This window comes from Mytilus californianus, unplaced genomic scaffold, assembly GCF_021869535.1.
Source record: "Mytilus californianus isolate M0D057914Y unplaced genomic scaffold, xbMytCali1.0.p SCAF_5, whole genome shotgun sequence".
Lineage (NCBI taxonomy): Eukaryota > Metazoa > Mollusca > Bivalvia > Mytilida > Mytilidae > Mytilus > Mytilus californianus.
Genome location: NW_026262701.1, coordinates 19,180,364 through 19,203,996, shown reverse-complemented (window position 1 = coordinate 19,203,996; position 23,633 = coordinate 19,180,364). Strand labels below are relative to the sequence as shown.

General features: G+C 32.5%; 1 long non-coding RNA gene across 1 annotated transcript; it reads right to left on the bottom strand.

Annotated features, from left to right (window-relative positions):
* Positions 1–4,012: 4,012 nt before the first annotated feature.
* Positions 4,013–17,459, bottom strand: LOC127702102 (uncharacterized). The gene is made up of 3 exons (XR_007982282.1): positions 17,316–17,459; positions 6,255–6,493; positions 4,013–4,339 (listed from the first exon to the last, which is right to left on the bottom strand). It is a non-coding gene; the product is annotated as an uncharacterized LOC127702102 (long non-coding RNA).
* Positions 17,460–23,633: the final 6,174 nt, after the last annotated feature.

Genomic DNA, 23,633 nt, shown 5'->3' with positions numbered 1-23,633 from the left:
CATTTTTGGTTCAGAAATTTGCTATATATTTCAACCAAATTGAATTGTGAAAAAAATATTATAGAAGTATGCATTAGGAGAAAAAACAAAAACAACATAAGACAAAACGGTTTAACCAAATAAAATAAAATCATTATACTCAACAGAACACCTGGTTTGTAAAATCTAATAACAACGGCCTTCAAAATATTGTGTTTTTATATAAAATATATTTAACAAAAAATATAGGTGACGAATACCTTTGTCCATGTCCTTTACTGAGGTTATTTAGGTTTGTTTAAAGTTAGGGTGAGGTTTTATTTGTAGTGTCAATTAACCCATACAAACCCGTGAACGCATAGAAAAATAAATACATGTTTCGCAATGAAGATTCTTCTGGTGGATCTCAAAAGAATACACATGTGAATATTTATCTCCACCATGTCCAACACAATAACCTTTACTATGATGTTTTTTTTTTATATGAAAATCATATATACGGTGGCCTATAATTGCTTACATTCATTTCAATTGAATGAATGAATATTTATTTGCAAAAGCATACAGAACATGCTATACATAAATATATACACAATATGACAAAAGACTGATAGCAGAGAACACTAAAATAATAATATAACTAACCAATAATATCCGACCTAGCTTTCTATGCATTCTTCAAATAGTTACAGAGCTTAATTGTAAGCGATCTAGAGGTAGTTTTCAACAAACAAGATAGTTAAAAAAATAATAGGCCATGATCAATAATAACGTGGCAGAAAAAAATTTCTAATTGCTCTATATGCTGGACATACCAATACAAAATGAAATTCGTTCTCAACACATTGCATATTGCAACATACACATAGACGCATTTCTCTTGGTATATCAGAGAAACTACCAACTTCAACATTTAGTTTCAATGTACCACTTCGTAGTTTTGTAAGAATGTGAATACTATTAAAGTAGCTTAAATAATTCTCAAGACAAAAATCAATCTTTAAACTTCTATATACACTTAATTTCTCACAATCATATATATCTGCTGACTATTTTTGCAGATATTGGTCTTTAATGCGTGTCTTTATAACATCAAACGATATATCAATACTATTCTGGTCAATCCAAATATGGTTCATTCCAAGACTAAATAAAAAGTCACGCACATTAGATGCCCAATTAATTTTACCTTGATTTGCATCGTCATATAAAATTTTATATACATCATATATGAAAGCTGGTTTATATATAACAATACGTAACTTATACTTTAAGATTAATTGTTTTCTCAAAACATACATAGGTAGATGACCAAGCTCGCCACAAAGAAAACTAATAGGAGCACGTTTACCTACTTTTAAAACAAACCTACAAAAAAGGTTATGTATAATATCTATGTCGTTGGCGCGGTGAAAACCCCATATTTCGGAAGAATAGTTCAGTACCGATCCAACCATACTGTCGTAAAGAAGACATTGTTGATGTGTAGAAATGTAGATATTATTCAAACAGTTTAAAAGTGACGAGAGAGCTTTTGACCCTTGTTGGGACAGTCGTTTTTGTGTGTGTAAGAATTTCCCGTTAAAGTGTAGCAACATTCCAAGGTAAACGTAGGAATTTACGATTTGAAGTTCTTGGTTATTATATATGAAACGATTATTTACAGGTTACCATCCATTTCTGAACACAACTACTTTAGTTTTATCAGTGTTAACTTCTATGTTCCATTTTCTACAATATTTGGATAGATTGTCAGGTAACTGTTGAAGAAGTTTGGGAGATTTGGCAAACAAGACAGTATCGTCTGCAAAAAGTATCAAATAAATTAAAGTCCATTCAGGTTCACTACATCTTCATTATTTGTAACAGTTATACATTCAATAATATCATTAATAAATTTGAGGAATAATAAAGGAGATAAAGGTTCACATGGTTTTATTCATAACAAATTGTCAAAGGCATCAGAAAGAAGTCCACCAGATCTTACTCGAAGACGCATTCACAGACGCATAAATAGATTTAATAATGGCCACAAATTTACTGCTGACTCAATTTCGAATTAATTTATATACCAAAGTACTCCTGCTTAATTTATCGAACGCTTTTCGAAAGTCAACGAAAGCGCAGTATAGTTTCATCTTTTGTTGAAGAATATGTACAATTATACCTAGTCCTATAATATAAGACTTCGTACGTTCATATCGTTTGCATTCATCGTTTTTTATCGGATATTTTTTTTACTATCAATGCTGAACTGTTTTATTGGATATATATTTTTTTAAATATCCGATAAAAAACGTTGAATGCAAACGATATGAAACTACGAAGTCTTATATTATAGGACTATGTATGTTTGTGTACATGCTATTTAATGAAGATAGAACTCTTGTTTATCACCAAACCCATATGTGGATGACAGGTATTCAAAAAGAGAGGTTGTAAATAAAAAGGAAATTGTAACAATTACAAAAAATATTTTGAAAAAAACCTTCTAAGTAGTTAAGTTTGCTGTGACCTTTCTCATTCAAAATTGCAGATTCTTTTAATAAGTGTATCGATCTGTATTCTTTTATTTGTCTTTGTAATTTATTACTTTTACTGTTTAGCCTATTGTTGGCAGTATCCATTTGACGTGGCTCGGTACTTGTACATCCCGTCATTGTGTTGTTGTGCTATGGTAAATTTTTGTATTCTTGTCTTTTTGTTTGTCTTTGTTGACATATTTGTTTGTTTTTATAGTGATTAAGATTATAACACAATGTTGACTGATGTACCCCTATTTTTGACATTTTTACCTACTTTGTCTGTTTGTTTTGTTCACACATCGTTGTCAATATAATGGAATTCTATGCGACTGTCATACAAGTGAGAGGTTTAGCTAGCTATAAAACCAACCATTTTCTACATAAGATAATGCCTGTACCAAGTCAGGAATAAGACAGTTGTTATCCATTCGTTTGATGTGTTTGAGCTTTCGATTTTGCCATTTGACTACGGACTTTTCGTTTTGAATTTTCCTCGTAGTTCGGATATTTTTGTTATTTTACTTTTTTCTGTACATAATTAAGTGAGATAAAAAGGACAGAATGTCTGTTTGGAAATGTAAGGTATATACAGCTGTCTCATTTACAATCCTTTTCTCTATTATACGCGAAGAAAGACAAATTACGAGTAAAGAGAGAACAGTGTGACAATTGATTCAGATATTTTGAAATAACATTGGATCATATTGCTTTAAAGAAAACACAAAGTCAATGTGCTTGAGTCAGGAGAACTTTAATTATTCCTTAGTTGTTATTGGTTTTGAACTAGCTTTCAGTAATTGCGTGTACTAACAGATCGATAATTTGTGTAATTAGTCTTTATATGTTATTCGTTTTTGTGCCTTGTGTCGATCTGAAAATCACACCATTTCCAACTGATTTTTACTGTTCGTTCTTATGTTATGCTGTTACATCACTGTCCCAGGTTATTTTGGGAGTTGAGTGCTCAAAAACATGTTTAACCCAGACTATCTATACTAGTATGTGCCTTTCTCAAATAAGGAGCATGTATTTCAGTAGTTGTCGTCGGTATTTATTTTTTGTTTATATGCCGTTTTGGGAATTGATGTTAAAGGCGCAGCTCTTTCTTTAAAGCCACGTGGCGATTAAGATCTATATGCATATTGTTTATTGTTGAAAACCGTATTTTGAATTGCATATGTTGATAAACTCTGTTTTTTGTGTCGTTTGGTTGCTGTCTAACCCACACCTACTCTTCAACGACTTTTAGGCTTTTACCCAGACCTTTTTTTATTCATAATAAAATTATTGTATATTCAAAAATATATGTGTAAATGCATTTATAAGTGCGGATTTTTTAGCCTGGACATAAATACGAGTATAATTACATATTACATACTTGTACATGTTATTTATAACGTTACTTCCAAAATTTTAATGTAAGTATTAATTCATTACGAGGTTCGTCCAGTTGTTGTGGAATTAAGAAACACGTCAAAATTAATTCTAAGGTTACAATAATTATCATGAAGATAATAAAACTTATTATTAACATATAATTTTCTGCAAAAGTAAGAAATACAGTATTATACAAACGAAACAACATAGTATTTTTACAACTATATTTGTAAATGTAACAAATAAAAATGGATGCAGCTACAAGTTAATTTTGGTTCCGTCACAAAAATGTTTGTAATCTGAATGATTCCTGAATATACTTGTGTTTACTTTGGCGGTTCTTTAGTTTTACTTTGGCGGTTCTGTACTTCCGGACTCTTTCTTTTCAGCCTTGTCGTCAGTTTTCGCGTCACTATGATCTACCTTTGAACTTTTCTTCTTCTTTGAGAAAAAATTAACTAAAAATAAAAAAAAAAAAAATGGAATAAGTTTTAATTTACCAAAATTTTTCATAAATTGCAATTGATACTATGTTTTATTTATTTCGGATTCTGCGGAAACATAACAGCTCAATTTTGTTGATTATTATTTCGCCGTTTTATCTACTTTATGGAGCAACCATTTAACTTCAAGGGGGTTATGGTTTTTTTGTCTGAGCCAAACATTTTTTTCAACGCTAGCAACCAAATCATTTTTTTTTCAAAATTTAACACTATATGGTATGAGGAAAATCAGGATTCAGAATATTTATTTCTGTCATCTGCTTGACCACAATATTTTTTTTTCATCAAATTGGGGATTAGAATATTTTTTTCGGAAAAAACCATACCCCTCCCCCTTTTGAAGTTGAATGGTCGTTCCCTTATACTTTTGTGTCAAATCAATTCTTACTGGTTTGCACCAATATGTCACCATTAGTGACCCCGACATTCAAACCAGGAATAAGATATTTCACATTGATCGGGTTGTTTTTTGCGTATTTTGCATGATAGAAACAAGTGTTTCTTTGTTTCACCAGCAAACCGGAAGATGACTTGATAATTTCGTGTCGAACTTGTCAACGTCGATTCATTCATTATAACGTCGATGATATGTCCGGGTTAAAGTTGTTAAGGCCGGGTCAACGTATTTGACGTTACAAAGCCGTGATATATGCAACTTTATCGGTCGTCATATTCGTGAACCCTCTAGACCAATAGTTTGGGAGCTAGCCAATATAATATATACCCAAAACTCAAGATAGAATTTCAGCCTTTGTTAACCCTTTTTTGTGTGAAAAGGGTTCCTATCGCAAATTGCTCTTTACATTTCTTATAAATTGATGGGGCGGTAAGTTGGTTGCTGATGTCATGTATACATATGGTACAAATGATATATTATGTATGTATTTACATTTGTTGGAATTGTGCACGATTTTCGTTCCATTACCTTTTATTGATATGTTAGGGAAATATATTAAAATGTCTTACTTAGTATAAAAATAAGGAGATGTGGTATGGTTGCCAATGAGACAGCTATCCAGCAAAGACCGAACGGAAAATATTGTAACAAATTTGAGATAACCACGCAACCTTCAACAATTAGCAAGACCAATTCATATACAAGACAAGCGTGGAACAATTTAAGAGAAAATTAACAGACTTGTTCCTTTCCAGATTAACAATTTTCTTTTCTTCTTTGTGCATGTCTTGTATACAGGTGGACCATGCTGTCATTCATTTTTAGTTTTTAAATAACCAACATTGTCCATGCATTTGCTTGCCTTTTATCTTTGTTTTAATTTGTTCAATACGAAGCCAAAAATTGTATGCACTTAATGTCATCTTTTCACGACTTTATTTGTATGCTTTGTATATATTTATGCAAAAGAGTTAAACAGATTGGATATTTAGCACTATAACACCTGAAAATTGTGCTTTTAGATGTGCATATACACGCAGGAATACCAAATCATATAATATTATCGTTTATTCCATTGACATTTGAAGTCACTGTGCTTGCTTTTAGTATGGAATACGAAATCAAAGTATTCGTACTCATATTGTGCAGAAACTCTCAACACTGTTCGTTAACTTATCTATGTGACGAATCGCTTCCCTCTAAGTTATATAAGCAAGTTTTATTGACTGCCTTAATACACTTTTTTTCATTATCGCGAAAAAAGTCAAAGATAGCGAGACAGACAAACTGACTTTGTATATACATATTATTATACCAGCTTCACTGTCGCTGTTAAATACATATTTGTAATTAAAATCTCTATCTCTTCTATGATTGCTTTTGTCGTTTTCATTTTCACTGAACAAACAATAAATATGTTATCCTTTTTATATCATTCAAATAAAAAGATGCAATTGATAGTAAAAAACATACAACATCCCACTCCTGCTTCAGCAATATCAGCCGCATCGCCTCCCATATCAGCCGCATCTCCAACTTGTCCAGCAACATCAGAAATATCTCCTGCCCCAGATAATTGGGCTACACCTTCAGCAACACCACCTGCATCTTCAGCCGCGCCCATTCCTTTCCCTACACCCTTTACACCTTTTTTGGCGTTTTTCCCCATGTCTTTCGTCTTGGTAGAATCACAGCAAGCACACATAATTGAACTGTAAAAGATGATTAATTCGACCAAATACATATCATACAAATAAAAGAAGATATTGAATATATAGTCTATATATATAAATATATACATATTTAATTTATTAAAAGCTAGAAACCAGTACAACATAAAGTATTGACGAAGTTTTTCTCCGGTATAAATGTAGATAAGAGCTATTGGTTAGACGGGCACGTGGTTGAGGAGCAATGAAACAAAACGTTTTCCAAAAATGACACGTTGAATTAATATATATATCACTTGGAATAAGCACACATATACAAATGAAAGAGATAAGCTATAGGCAAAAAATATAATCTAGATAAGTGAATTAAAAAACCATGCCAGTACTCTGTATTAAATGGTAGGGATTGTCCGTTGTTGAGGATACACGTAGACCTAGATGTGCAACACAGACTTTTTAGAGACTGATGTGTTTTTATTTTGTCCAGAGGTTAGAGGAGAAGATTTTTGTAAAAGTTAACAGACGAAAGACAACAGACGAAATACAACAGACGACGGACACAAAGCAATAGCAACTTGGGCCAGGAGAACTACCAAGGATGGAACATCTTTTGGTCTTGTACTTTTGAAATACTTATATATAGAAGAGTATTTTTTTAATATAATTGAGTTTAAATTGCTTGCAAAAATGTCTGCTGCGCGTGGTGATGCATGTAATCACAACAGTTAAATTTTTGATGAAGTTCGTTGTTTTATTAAACAGTCCAAAAGATAGAATCTTGCTGTTCTGTTTTTTCTCTCTTCTTACTGCAACAACGTAATATAAGATGCGATAAATTGTGTCCAGTCCTATTGCAATTATCTATTGCAATACATTACCATTAAAATATAACTAATTGCAAATGATATCATATTGATGCGGTTCCGAAATCTCCAGTTGAGAGAAATATATTACACTTCCGGCTTGAATAGTGGAGAGATTTTTGTCATTGAACTTATTTAAATGTATGATTACCGAAAGATTAAAATCAAAATTATCAGGTTTAAAGGGTTAACTCCTTCTCAAACTATTGTGAAATTTTTTGAGTATTTCAATTACTTGATGTTTTCAAAGTATAGCCATTTATAAAGAAGCTCATTGGAACAACCTACAATAAGACCTTTAATATTTTGTAAGCATACATGTATCAATGTAACATTTATCATTGTCATAAATCCCTGTATGTCTGTCCGTTCATGTTACCCTGCAGAATATGCATACCCAGCTTACAACGGTATGAGAAGCTACACCATACTGTAATACCACCATCACCGATTGCAGTCGTTGGGCAAATGTTGTTCTGGTCATAGGCAGTTTTATTTTCCCGCCAAACTCGTATTCTGCCGTCTTCTGGTCGAAATAGAAACCGACTCTCAATGATTTTTTTTGCCAGCTTCTCATGTTCCAGCGTCGATGGTCATTAGCCCATTCAAACTTGATTATACGGTGCCTGGGTGGCTATAACGACGGGTAGGTAAACGGGATCTTCCGGACCTTGTTCTATCATTTACAGTTCCTGTGTCAACATGACGTTGTAAAAGTCTGACAATGACTGTGGGATTAACATTGAAATGGTTACTTATGCTCCTAGTGCTCCTATTGGCATGCTTGCCAACGTTCAGCCACAGATAACTTACGCCTTGCCATATTACACAATGACTTGATGAAGGTCAAATTTCACCTGTACGCGGGACAATAGGAAGATGATTTAAAGGTATTGAAACAGTGTATTTGTAAAAGTGCAGATGACCTTTAATAAAAAGTTGCTTAACGGGTTTATCGGAGTTCAATCTTTTTGGTCGTAATGAATTTTTTTAGTTTATGTTAAAGGCAATTCATAACACCAAACATTAATATTTTTTTCGCAATAGTTAAACAAATATTGCCAGTTATATTTAGGTGGTGCTTAACTTTTGGCGGACTGTATAGTTCGAAAAACAAAAACTGCGATAAATTATTCCCACTTTATTCAAACGTTCCTTTGCCTTATTCAAGTATATGTTTTGATTGTATCTCTTTGGGCGCATTGCATATGCGACAATTTTTGAAATATGCTTATATCCTTCGCAACACACTGTAATATAACATTTGCGCTAAAGACTTAGTTTCGCCATCTTTTGAGACACATATATGAAGATACCAATATTCAATCAATGTTTTATCCAAAATGCGATGCTTCAAAGTTGTATAATGTTTTGTAGAAAAACTCCAGAGAATGTAAGTGAGTTCATTTCTAATACATAACTGAAAAGCACTTGGGTATGATATATATATAGTGCCGATTCACATGCATGTTCAAGTTGACCAGATGGACATTATTCAATCCAAGAAAAACAGATGAAAAAGATCGTCTTTTTTATTACAGCACATACAGATTATCCAATGTATTGAAGAATAGAGATAAGTCGTATGTGGATGCACAGAAATCAGTATGACAATAGATAGCACACAGAGTTGCATAACGCAACCAAAGGCGATATGATATATATTTATTTTAGCTAAAATCAATTATTGAAAATAAATCTGCTCTATATCATACTTCAACCTCCCCGTTGTGACCAGGAATAGCGTGTAATCTTAATTGGACGAGATTATTACAAGTAACTGATATAAGCTTTCCATAATTGAGGCGAGCACACTACCACGGAACCACCGAAGAGTTTGAAAAGGATTAAAGGCTAGAGAGAAATCGTAAACATTTGTTCGAAGGAGAGACTTCACACTGATTAAAACTCACAATAAATACAATTTATGATCATTTGCAGTATAAATTCAACTAAAGACAGCACACTAAGATGATAATGAAGATGCAGTACTTTTTTCTCCATATTCACTAATTAATATATATCTTGACCTACACTTAGAAATTGAATGAAGTGTCAGTTGAGGATTTAACTTTATGAACGATTTTCCTACTCTGAAATCTCCATTTTATATTGCTCATTTCAACGACGTCTGTATATGAAGTATATATCTTACAGATGGTATAGCATTGCACTGCTAGTATTAAAATTTTCGTATCCGGCTATTGTTTATAGAGAATTGCTACCTACTTGGAAGACACTGAACAATTGACTCATGAAGGAAAATCTTTAAGTCAGCATCTAAAAAGTTTTACACCTGCCTTCATATCTTGAACGACTAGAAAATTTGCATCATAGAGGAATGCGGAACGGTTGCACTTATCATTAATTCAAAAGTTTGATTACTTGGTTTGCAAACCAGCAAGTCTTTGCCAATATCGATCTTCGTCTGAGGTATAACGATTCATGATTTATAAATGGATTAAAAGAATGACTGGATGTCCGGCCCCATAACTTATGTTACTTACCTAATTTAATCCGGCTAGGCCATCCCGAGTCCTTACGTTAATCGTTGAAAAAGTCCAAGAAAACATACCCTGTGATTTTTATGTTTTGTTTGCCAATCATTTTGTTCAAATATTATTTTCCCTTATATAAAATAAGGGTGTGTGGTAGCATTGTCAAGATGACAACAAAGTCCACATAAGCGGATTTAAGCAATAAAAAGCTACCGTACGGCCGTCAACACCTCGAAAAAAACCTTATACTGTATGTTCAGCTATAAAAAAGACACGATCATGACAAAATGTGAAAAATTCAAACGATAAAACCAGATATATGACTGAACAATTAACAAATAAATTAGACAGACACAAACACACGACGACCACTGAAGTACAGGCGCCTGACCTGGGACAGGCACATATATAATGTGACGGGGTTTAACATCCCAGTGATCGCTCAATCCTCCCCTAACCTCGGACAGTAATGTAACAGCACAACGTAAGAATAAACTGTAAAAAAGAAAGCAAACCGGAAGAGATGTCATATGTTAATAATCAATACTGATTTGCACCACAAACTAAAAATTCAACGAACAAAAATAAAGACAGCATATAGAGGAATGCTCCAATCTTAACGTAAATACAAAATGTCGACAAAAACACATAACAGCTTCTGTCAGCATCGAAATCAAATAAGATTAATAAGACAACAAAAGTCTATAAAAACTCACATTAAATATGACATGGCGTCGTATTAACAACTGTAGTTTCTTTAAGGTTATTTTATATTTTTCTCGTCGAACATTTTTTTTTATCGAATTTGGTATATGTACATGCATATACTGATTTCGTTAATATACAATGGCATATTATAACACATCCTTGGTTCGTGTATTTCTTAGTATTCCTTTCGTAACGTTCTGACAGTGTTTGATCAAGAATAGAAAATCATCTGTGAATTATATTCTCCATTTATAAGATTTCCCTTTTGGATAATCCAGAGATTATTGATAATAATAGGGACCAAAAATGAATAGCCCAAATCCACATAAGAACCACTTTGTCCGAAGCAGTTTGAACCTTAGTTTCTAAATAATTTGTAAATTTATGAATACAAGAAAGATATGACAAAGGTCTATAAAAAAAATTTAGTAAATGGTCTCAATTCCATTTTATACACAGACTGCGCAAAACGTATGAATTTAGTCTAGGTCTGGCTTAGATAAAAGAGAGGCGAAAGATACCAATGGACATTCAAACTCATAAGTAGAAAATAAACTGACAACGCCATTGCTATAAAAAGAAAAATACCAACAGACAAACGACAGTATAATAATGTTTAACTGAAATACCATTTATGGTAATCGAGAGGATAAATGCTTAATTGTAACGCCAATGTCAAACTTTTTAAATGATCATCGAACCGTAAAATGCATTTATAAAAAATGATATTTTATCGACGATAATGGTTTCTTTGCAAATCTAGGAAATAGTTTCTGTCATTTCGCTATTATAAAATGATTATTCGGTTCACTCTGCTGATAGTCAAATTTTGGAAAAAAAATACTGAAATTGGTAAAATGGCCGTTTTAAAAAACTGATAAATCCAGTTTTTCTAAAAATCAATATACAAAAAAAGAGAAAGGACTTCAGGCTCTTAAGAGCTTGTATCGCTTATCAGAATCTAACTACATCTTCAACAATGGCCCCTCTTCAACATTATGGACAAGAATATTATTCATGACTAACGTTCTATTTTTGCTGATCATTTTGTTATTTACACATCCTCCGAGTTTACATTTTTGGCGAACCGCAAAAAGGGGGTACAAATTATTATTTAAGGACACTAACTCCTAAAAGGGATTGACACACGATTTAGCCATGTTGACATATTTAGTTTGGATAATCATGTATGCTTTTTATAGTTTTTCTATATCTATTATAGTTTTCACGTAATAGTCAAAAAGGCAAAAAAGGCAAAAAATGCTAAACATTTTCATTGAGGGGCAATTGGCGATTTTGTTCGTGTTTCTTTATTTGTAAATTTTGTATTGCTTATCAATTTTGATGTATGAAGTTTCTTTCTTTTATTACATTTTTCAAGATAATAGGCTAAAACAAAAACAAAAACTAAAGAAATTATAAAATCGTCATTTTAAAAAGGCAACTAATTCCTGCCATTTGTAGATCTTGCTTTGTTGATCACTTTTGATATATAATGTTTCTTTCTATGTATTATAGTTTTTAGATAAAAGGGAAACAATATAATAAAATGGTAAAAACTGTTATTTAATGGCAATAATTCCTACAAAGAGTCGACTTACAATTTCGGCCATGAGACTTATTGTAGATCTTTTCTTACTGATCAATGTTACCATGCAGAGTTTCTCTCTATTTATTTTAGGTTTCAAGATGATAGACAATGCACTAAACATTTGTTAAAATCTTCAGTGAAGGACAATGACTCTTGATGAACACTTTTGCTTCTTATGATTTTTCTATTTATATTACTGTTTTCAAGATTATAGATAAAAACAAAAATGAATAGTAAAAATTACCATTAAAGGGCAACAATTCTTCTGAGGGGTCGTATTTTAGTCCAAATGGATGGAAGGCAAATATCATCATTCTTAACAATTCTGCCCATCAGGTGTCCCTATCTATAACAGTTTCCACGATCATAGACAATACTTTCATTTTATCCCTATCTTAAAAAATTAGCTTTGGCGGTCATGTTGGTTGGAAGACTGAACCATCTGACATATTTTTAAACTAGAAACCCTTAAGAAAGTTGTGGCCAACTTATTTTGTAATGTTGCCCAAAAATTTCATCAGAGGAAAAGATTTTTGTAAACGTGCACAGACGACGGGCGCAAAGCGATAGCAATAGCTCACACTAGCCAGATGAGCTAAAAGGGATGGTAACTCTTTTGGTCTTGTATCTTTAAAATACTGATATATAGAAGGGTGTTATTTATTATAATTGAGTCTATTGCCCCTTGGTGATGCATGTAATGGCACTTATACCACATCTTCTTATTCATATGTACAGTTCTCGATGAAGTTCGTTGTTTTATAAAACTGAGTTCAAAACATTTTTTAAATAAATTCCAATAACTTTCAATACCTCTAGGTTTTCTTGTTTAAAAGGTAAATTGAACATGACACCCGTGTTTAACATATATGTTTTTTCTGTCCATGTATTTGTGTGAGAGGAGGCCTAAATATAAGTTGCGATAATATGTGACCAATCCTATTGCTTATCCATTGCAATACAATATTATTAAAATATAATTAATTGCACATGATATCCTACTGATGTGGTTCTTAAATCCCCAGTTTAGTGAAATATATTACACCTCAGGCTTGAAAAGGGGAAAGTTTTGTGTCGTTGAACACAAATGAAATGTATGATTATCGAAAAAATGAATCAAAACTATATTTGTTTACCGGGTTAAATCCTTCTCCTACTATTGTTTATCGATTGCTTGATATTTTCAAAGTATGTCGATAAGAGTACTACATTTTATATAAGCTCATTGGAATAATCTACGTTTAGACCTTTAATATTTTGTATGCATATCAATGCAACATTTGACATGTGCTATTTTAACGAATTGATGTTATCTCCATCTCAGTTAATTTAAAATATTTTGCAATATTGTCAACAAAGAAAAAAACTTAAGTAATTGAATAAACCAGAGATATTATAATAGTTTTGTTTATCCAAAAACTAGCCCTACATTCCTCGTGTTAATATGTTCTAAATGTAGCATATTGTTAAATAATTGGAAAGAAGAACACTGCGATGAATTAATACCCCTTTAATCAAACGTTCCTTTGCATCATACAAGTAGATTTCTTGATCGTATTTCTCTGGGCACATTGCATCGGGCCAATTTTTGCACCAAAATGTCACATTTCAGTTGCGCCCAAAATTAAATATTAATTTTGCGCCATCGTTTAAGACACACACAGATTACAGTTTCAATCTACGACGGTCTCAATAGATGCGAGGCTTTTTTTTGTAGAAAAATCCTCCTGACAATTAAAATGAGTTCATACTCATTTCTAAAGCATTACTGAAAGGCACTCGGATTTCAAATGTTTGGCTTTGAGCGTTCCTGATGAAGGTAAATCCAGAAAAGCGCTTCGGACGCATGAAATTATTAAACGTGTTGTTTTCATTTTTTTATGTATGATATTGTATAGGTTTTACATGTATTCTCCAGATAACTCAATCCGAGACAAACAGATAAAAAGTCCGTATATTTTATGAAAACATATACAGATTATCCAGGGTTTTTGAAAAATAGAGAAAAATTTTGTATAGATGCAGAATCACTATGACCACAAATGGGACACAGAGTTTCATCATACAACTAAGAGCTGAATAGAATTTTATTCCAAATAACATTAATTATTAAACAGTTATCCTGCGCAAAACCCCACTTCAACCTCCCCGTTGTGACAAGGGGTAACATGCTATTCTTAATACGAAGAGATAAATACAAGTAAATAACATAAGCTTCCCATAACCAAGGTGAGAACTCTACCACTTGACCACCGAATGTTTAAAAATAATTGAATATAAGAGGCAATCAATCATTATCATTTTTCGAAAGAGAGATTTAACAGATTATAAATAAAATTTACAATCATTAGCAGTATGAATTAAACTAAACAGAGTGTTTGCACCTAGATAATCCTGAAGATCTAAGAAGCACGTTCTTCTCCATATATAGATATAAGAAGATGTGGTATGAGTGCCAATGAGACAACTCTCCATCCAAGTCAAAATTTATAAAAGTAAACCATTATAGGTCAAAGTACGGTCTTCAACACGGAGCCTTGGCTCACACCGAACAGCAAGCTATAGAGGGCCCCAAAAATTACTAGTGTAAAACCATTCAAACGAGAAAACCAACGGTCTAATCTATATAAAAAAAAACGAGAAACGAGAAACACTTATGAACCACATCAACAAACGACAACTACCGAACATCAGATTCCTGACTTAGGACAGGTGCAAACAAATGCAGCGGGTTTAAACGTTTTAATGGTACAAAACCTTCACCCTTTTTCTGAAACAATAGTGTATCATAACAACATAGAAAGACACACTATAAAATATCAAATGAAATAGCTTAACTCAATCAAAAGGACATATTAACACCAGTGAACATACACTGAACTAATAAATTTAACCTATGATACAATGTAAATACAAAATAAATAAACTAAGGGAGGAATAATAAAAGGTACATGTTATACCGCTATGAAATGTTAAACAATTTAAGAAAAAACAATATGCTCGAACAAAAATATCAGCCGTTTGCAATTACTGACAGGTAAATGAAAATAATTTTGTTGTTAGGTATACGTGTACAGTTCAAATAGAGAAAGGAAATATTTTTACAAAATAAATAATTTTGATGTTCATAGTTCATATACTTATTTATATATACTTTTACTTACACCTAGAAGTTGACAGATAGGACATTTGAGGACGTAACTTTATGAAAAGTTTCCCATTTTGTATCGCAACATTCCAACGCTTGAATTTTATATTGCAACATGTATATGAATTATATATCTTACAGTTGATAAATCAATTTCGAAGTGCGAAGTTGATGAGCATCGATGACAAAAATTATCATCTTATCGTAAGCCTAAAGTAAAGTCTTTGCCAATATTGTAATTCGTATGAGTAATAACGATACATTTTAAACAGATTAAAGTAAAGAGTGGATGTTAATTTCCCCACAAATTAAAAACTTAATTTAATGAAATTCAAAACATGTCTATAATAACCAAATGTTTAAAATAATTCAACAACAATGTTATGGCACAGTGCAGTCAAGGTAGCAATAACATAACGATGAAATAATGGAGGTAAGTTATTCTTTTGGGATAAACTGTCCAATTGAATTTGTAACTGACAATGCAAATTTGATACCGAATAATTTTACAAAAAAGTTGGACTTCCTTGTTCAAGTTAATTATCACCTAATTTAAAAAGCCATTGTTTTCTGTATATCTTTAATCACTGATAATATAGAGTTAAACTGACATTAATTGTCCTCGTTCATTAAATAGTTGAACATATCGCTCTATAGATGTGTTACGAAAAGATAATATATAGACGTCGATGAGATTGACAAAAGAGGGACGAAAGATATCAGAGGGACAGTCAAACTCATAGATCGAAAATAAACTGACAACGCCATGGCCAAAAATAAAAAGACAAACCGACAAATAATAGTACAGATGACACAACATAGAAAACTAAAGACTAAGCAACACGAACCCCACCAAAAACAAATTAGACTTTAAATATGGGTATTGTATCAGAACACGAAAGTGATTTGAAGACTTAAATTACCCGTGTATCAACTGAATCCTGTATTTTAACCGAATAGTAATGATATCAACGTACATTTGTTCCTTATTACATATTCCTTCTAGAAACGTCTTTATAAACAATTTTAATGTATTATTCCTTACGGAAAATATTCCAATACATTTATTCAGAGAGGAAAACATAATATGAGTTCCTTCATATATCTCTTCCATTTTGAACACCGACACGGTACAAAGGGATTGCTGAAAGCAAATAGAACCTGCATATAGGGGAGAAGGAAAACAGAGGGATATGAGTCGCGAAAGACACAAACATAGCCACTGTTCATCCTTGTAAATTAAAGCTATATATACTCAATACTTAAAATTTTTGCCTTTTAAAATTAATTGCGACTAAGTTTTTGACTTAAAGAGGGTTTACTCATGGTCAAAACTTTTGGACGGGTTGCCCACAATGCAAATCCGTCTTGCTATATAATTTGATGAAAGCCGGCCTTAAAAGGAAGAAAGGGTACCATCTGGTGTAATAAACTCTTCCCACAGTTTTTAGCCTAAGAACTTTTAATCTTTAAACAGTGCATTTACTATGAACATTGATTATGTGCCTCCCTTTTATGGATTCATTTCAGATATATTTTGAAGATTTTCAAGAGGCTAAAACTTCGTGATTTGTAGGAAAAGATGCACATATAACCAATATTAAACCTGTGGACTTAATATTTTGAAAAAAAATTGCCAATCTGAAATCTCCATTTTATATTGCAAAATTCCAACAACGCCTGTATATGGAGTATAAATCTTACAGTTGATGTGACTGCACTGCTTGCATTTCGTATCCGATTTTTTTTATATAAAGGCTTGCTGTCTACATAGATGACACTAGATAATTGGCTAATAATGTACAATCTTCAAGTCAGCATTTCGAAAGTTTGACACACGCATCCATTGCTTGAACGTCGCGAAATATTTGCGTCATAGAGGAATACGGAACGGTTGAACGTATCGTAGGCCTAAAGTAATATAACGTGATCTGTAATCCAGCAGGTCAACATGGTCAATACCAATGTAGTAATGTGTTACGAGTTATAATGGTATTTCAATGAACGGATAAAAAAATGACTGGATGTTCATTTCCCCAACATTTATGTTACTTACCTAATTTACGGAAATTCAAGACCTATCTATAATAACCAAATGTACCAAACAATTCAGCAACAATGTTGATAGCACAATGCAGTCAATGTATAAATACCATAAAGATTAAATAGCGGCGGTTGGTTATTCGTTTGGAATTATTTGTCCAATTAAATTTGTAATAGATAAACTAACAATGCAAATTTGATACCGAATAATTTTACAAAAATAGTATATGTATTGTTCAAATTAATTATCACCAAGTTTAAACAACCGTTGCCTTTTGTGTTACTTTGATTAATGACATTACAGAATTAAACCGACGTAAATTGTCACTGTTCGTTAAATAGTTGAAAATTTCTCTCATTATAAAAGAACAACTTCCAAATTTGTTTTCAGATATCAAGTTGAAAGTATTTTGTCTAATAAAAGAAATCCTCATTTTCTTTTCAAACATTCGATCACGTTCCAATCGATGATTCTCCCGAGATCCTCTAAAATAAGATGCTTTCGTCGGCATTTCATGTCGGTCAAAACTGATCTTATACAAACATCAAACTTTCACCTTCCACGAAAATTCGTACCTTTAATAGTATCCTACTGTAGTCTTGTTATATAAAAATGTAATAATTGATCATTGATTATGTAAATAATAATGATGAAGAAATGTATAGTTTAAAATATATATTATAGATATGAAAAGAAAAGGGTATTGGATATACGTCAATTAAACCCAACTTTAAAATAGAAATGAAAGGAAATGTACGACAAACGTAAATAAAATAACAACCAAACTACACAAAACAAACGAAAATGACAGCTATAGGTTAAAGTACGGCCTAAAAAAATAGACATATATCTAAACAATATGTCGATCTCTTAGAGTTCAGAAAATTTGGGAATAAACCAATAGCGGCAACAAAAAATCTGCATGGAATTAGCACACAGTTCTTCGAAAAACACAACCATCAAGGTATAACCAACGATAATCACTGACCACGTTTCTGAGTTTATACAATCATGAGCATGTAGAGGGAATTCATTTAATGTTTTAACACACACACACACACACAAACACAGAAAAAAGTATATAAAAAATAAGTAATGAAAAACGCTTTGTAATATCTGTATAATTATCAACACAATGTACATGTAATAGTTATAATAATACAGTTAACAGTTATTTTCTGCATTTAACGACATGCAAATGATGGAAGAAGAAGTGAGGATTGAAATTACACGTTGTATACCAAACACGTAAAAAGAAGTGAGTAACGAAAATGCACATTGTATAACCAAACTCGTAAAAAGAAGTGAGTAACAAAAGTGCACGGTTGTATATTCAATACGCAAAAAGAAGTGAGTAACGAAAATTCATGTTACTAGGAAGTTTAAATCAATTGCGGTTTAATGATATTTAGCATATTTGAAAGACAAAAGATCCAACTGATATTCCCATTGATTACTCTTTTTAAATTAAAATACATAGCTAATACAATACTGTGGGATAATATCAAGAACAGGAAAAATAAATAAACAATCCTTATTTTGAAGCAATGATTGTGTTTCTAATTAAATAATGTGTGAGCAATTTGACAACGACATTTCGATAAGATTGTAGGATGAACAGTACTACGAGGCTTTGGAAACTAGAGTTTACCTTATTCTAAAACATAATTGAAAAAAAAAGAAAATTACTCTTGGAAAATCTAACTTATATTATATCATTTTATGATATTATCATTAAAGGTACGTTGCAGATCAGTTTTTTTTGTCGGTTGTAAAAGATGATATACTTACCATGCAGTCACATCAATATCATTTTTACATTTTTGTACGTCTAAATATGTGACAACATTACAATAGACGTTCTCCATAGGATATCTTAGAGTTATCTAAGGCTAGTACCACAATTTACATATACTTCGTCTGAAATTAAGAGTTATAATATTAGAGCTGCCTATTTTCGGTAACTAACTTTCGATTTTCCTTCATCGGGATTTTTCTATAACAATACAAGTGCCCTAGATCAATCATTTAACTGGGCAAAATTACAGTTTTCGATGGTCTAGTTATGCCACAAACTTTCGTTAGTCTAGTCATGCTTTTAGCTTTCGGTGGTCTAGTTAAGCCTCTAGCTTTCGTTAGTCTAATTATGTTTAAAATTTTCTGAAGGCTAGTTATGCCTGTAGCTTTCCGAAGTCTAGTTATGCCTCTTGTTTTCGGTAGACTTATTATGTCTTTCCTATGATTTAAAGTATGTATATTGGAGATGTAATCATATTGAGATATATTGAAGTTGTTGAGCAAATGTGAAAAAAAGAAGTGGTCTAGAAGAGAGGAGAGTCTACAATCATTAAGGTTAAGGTGGGAACCTGAGAAGCAAACATCATTTTGGACATTAACAAAAATGAACCAATAGATAGGAACCAACAATAATGTATTTGCTAATTCCGCCCCGGTAATTAGATATACATATGTTTGAGTTGTTCCCATTTGGAGAACCATAAATTTCATGGACATGGATGAACTAGTGGAAAGAGCAAACTTTTCTGTGCGTAAGTGTGTACTCTTTATGGTTTTCAAGTTTTTAAATTACTTTCAGTCTTTTGTTAAGCTAAACATATCATATTTTTAGTTTTTAGTTATTTCATATTAAAGTTGGTTAAAACGCTTATATATCACTTTCAACTTATCAAACTGTATACAAAGTAGGAGATGTGGTATGATTGCCAATGAGAAAACTATCCACAAGAGTTCAAATAACGTGGAAACAAGCAATTATAGGTCACATACGGCCTTCAACAATGAGAGAAGAATCCATATTGTATAGTCAGCTATAAAAGGTCCAAATATGGACAATGTAAAAAACTATTCAAAGGACAAGGTACGATAAGGGGCGTTTTTGGCCCCCTCTCCAAATAAGTTTATATTATTATCATTGCTGGCTTAGTATAGAAACTTGAGAAAAAACAATAATTTTATTGTGTTCCGGTGAAAGGAAGTTTACCTAGCAACGGTTTTTATCAAATATCAAAATTATCACATATTAATTGATTTATCAGTACAAATTAGATAAATTCCAAATAATATTGTTTGTTTTAGAAAAACTTGAAGTCACAAATAAATATTCCCTTTAATTTCTTTTACTATATGTTTAAAAAAATACTAGCAACAGAAATGTTGCCTAGCAGCGGTTCGATAATGGGTGTTTTCTCCCTCTGAAGTATGACTTTAGCATTTGTTTGAAAATTGTTCTTTTTCATATGGTGTTGCATTCCAGTATACTATCTTAGTCACATTTATTCTTTTTAACAAATTCCGTATTGAGCATAGCAACACAAATGTTAAAGACAACTACAAAATTATTAATTAGTCATTTTATTGTACAAATTAAATTAAATGCAATGCAGATTGTCTGTTTATGAACAACTTTTAGTTAGAAATGTAAAGTCAGTTCAATAATTATTGTAGTTCACTAAATGCTTATCAACAACTTAGCTACATAACAAGTACATAGCAACCGTTCAATAATGGGTTCGTTATGTTATCTAAAGTATGAATTTAGTAATTCTTGAAGAATATACTTTCTCATATGATGTTACACTATAGTATAAACATCTAGATTATCATTAATCTTTTTTGACGAATTATATATCGAGCATAGAAACACACATGTTGCTTAGCAACAGCAATCTTTGTTTTTAAATAAAGACAACTACAGAACCTATGTTTCAATGTGAAGGTCTTTTCATGAAAACAAGAATATAAAGGATTTACTAATTAGGGGTGGGTCTGAACACAGTTAATGAAATATATCAGATGGATGTGTCCTCTGGGTACAAAATCTATGGTGAATTAGAAATGGCTTATAATTATCAAGGCAATGGGTGGGGATATAAACCATTTTGGAAATAATTAACGAGTCATTATATAAGGGGTATATGACCTCAAAGGATACATCCTTCGGTGCATTAAAAAGGAATTGACATAGCCTGTAAAAATATATATATGGTTTTTAGGTTGGACATATAAAAATCAATTAGTTAACGTTAAAAGTCATAGGCCAAGAGCAAAACATGAATTATTTTACCAAGAAATAAAAAGTAAAGGTCATAATGATATTAGACTGATATGATATCTTATAGTTATGCACTTTATGCCAAATATCATCAGTCAATGTCAAAAAAAATAAATAAGTATACAAATAAGGCGATGTGGTATGATTGCCAATGAGACAACTATCCACCCATGTTCAAATGACGTCATATTCAACAATGAGAAAAACCCATACCGTATAGGCGGCTATAAAGGCCCCGACATGAAAAATATAAAACAAACAGACGGCCTAATTTATAACAAAGCCATTTACGAAAAAAAACAACAAATATGACAGACATGAACCATGAACCAACGACAACCACTGAACTACAGGCTCCTGACTTAGGACAGGAACATAAAGAATGTGGCGGGGTTAAACATGTTTGTGAGCGCTCAACCCTACACTTAACCGGGACAGTGGTGTTACAGCACAACATAAAAACAAACTATAAAAATCAGTTGAAAAAGGCATAACTCGTCAGACCGATACAAAGTGTAGGCCCGGACAAGTGTGTATGAGAATAGAATCCAAAAGAAGAAGAATAATACTTATGTTGAACATAATGTCTCCATTCATTCCTTTTTGCAAGCAAGAAACATGATATCACGTACTTCCCTTGACAACGTCACAAGAATGCATAGGAAAACATACGAAAAATTTGATAAATCTCGTAATTTCATGGTTGTAGCATAACAATGTAATAATATTTTAAATGCTTCTTTTGTAACCTCCGTGCTTCATACAAAATGTGCCTCGGTCATCGCTTTAACACCGAAATTAGTATTTAATTCTTAAGAAGACCACAACTTAAATGCGCATAAACATACAGCTATGAATACAGAATACATACAGAATCACTCTGATTCAAACAAAAAAATTTCTGAAACTGACATTATCAAGATGCTTGATTTCTTGATTGACAACATATTTGTTACGTTTGGAGGACGTGTTTTTCAACAGACTGTCGGAATTCCAATGGGAACCAATTGTGCCCCTCTTCTTGCCGACTTGTTTCTTTATTATTTTGAGGCTGACTTCATACAGGAAGAAAGATAAGAATTTAGCAATATCCTTTAACTTTACCGTCCGCTATATAGATGATGTTCTCTCACTAAATAACACAAAATTTGGTGACTATGTTGAACGAATCTATCCCATCAAACTAGAGATAAAGGATACTACAGATACAGTTAAGTCTGCCTCATATCTTGACTTACATCTAGAAATTGACAATGAGGGTCGGTTGAAAACAAAACTTTACGACAAAAGAGATGATTTCAGCTTCCCAATTGTGAACTTTCCATTTCTATGTAGCAACATTCCAGCAGCGCCTGCATACGGCGTATATATCACCCAATTGATACGATATTCCCTGGCTTGAATTTCCTATCATGATTTCCTTGATAGAGGATTGCTGCTCACAAGGAAGCTATTAAACCAAGAGTTCCAAATGGTGAAGTTGAAATCATCCCTTCGTAAATTTTACGGACGCCATCACGAGTTGGTTGACCGTTGTGAAATAACCGTTTCACAGATAAAATTGGATATGTTCCTTATGTCGTAACTACAATACCCTTCCCTTTTCACAAATGTGACCTACCGAATTAGACTATTTACCGGATTTGTAATAACATAAGCAACACGAAGGGTGCCACATGTGGAGCAGGATCTGCTTACCCTTTCGGAGCACCTGAGATCACCCCCAGTTTTTGGTGGGGTTCGTGTTGCTTAGTCTTTAGTTTTCTATGTTGTTTCATTTGTACTATTATTTGTCTGTTTGTCTTTTTATTTTTGGCCATGGCGTTGTCAGTTTGTTTTCGATCTGTGAGTTTGACTGTCCCTCTGGTATCTTTCGTCCCTCTTCTCTAAGAATAAGGTGATGTGTATAGTATTATTTTCCGAGTTTGAATAAAACATTGATAATCACATTTGTATGTTGAAGTTAATTTGCGAATATTAAATACTCATCTTTTAAAACACCATGCACATTTTAGTGCACATTCTCGCTTGGTTAGTCATTTACTTTTCACCCAGCGCAAAAACTCATGAGACAAACAATCACCGCCTCCGTTGTCTCGTGGTAGCGTTTTCGCCTCGATTGCCGGATATCGTGAGTTCTGACCCCGGCCGGGTCAAACAAAAAACTTTCTCCGCTAATCACGTGGCATTAAGGGGTAAGAGCAAAGACAAGTTGGCTCGGAGTCAGTGTCCAGATAACAGTCCATTTTGTCCGGTAT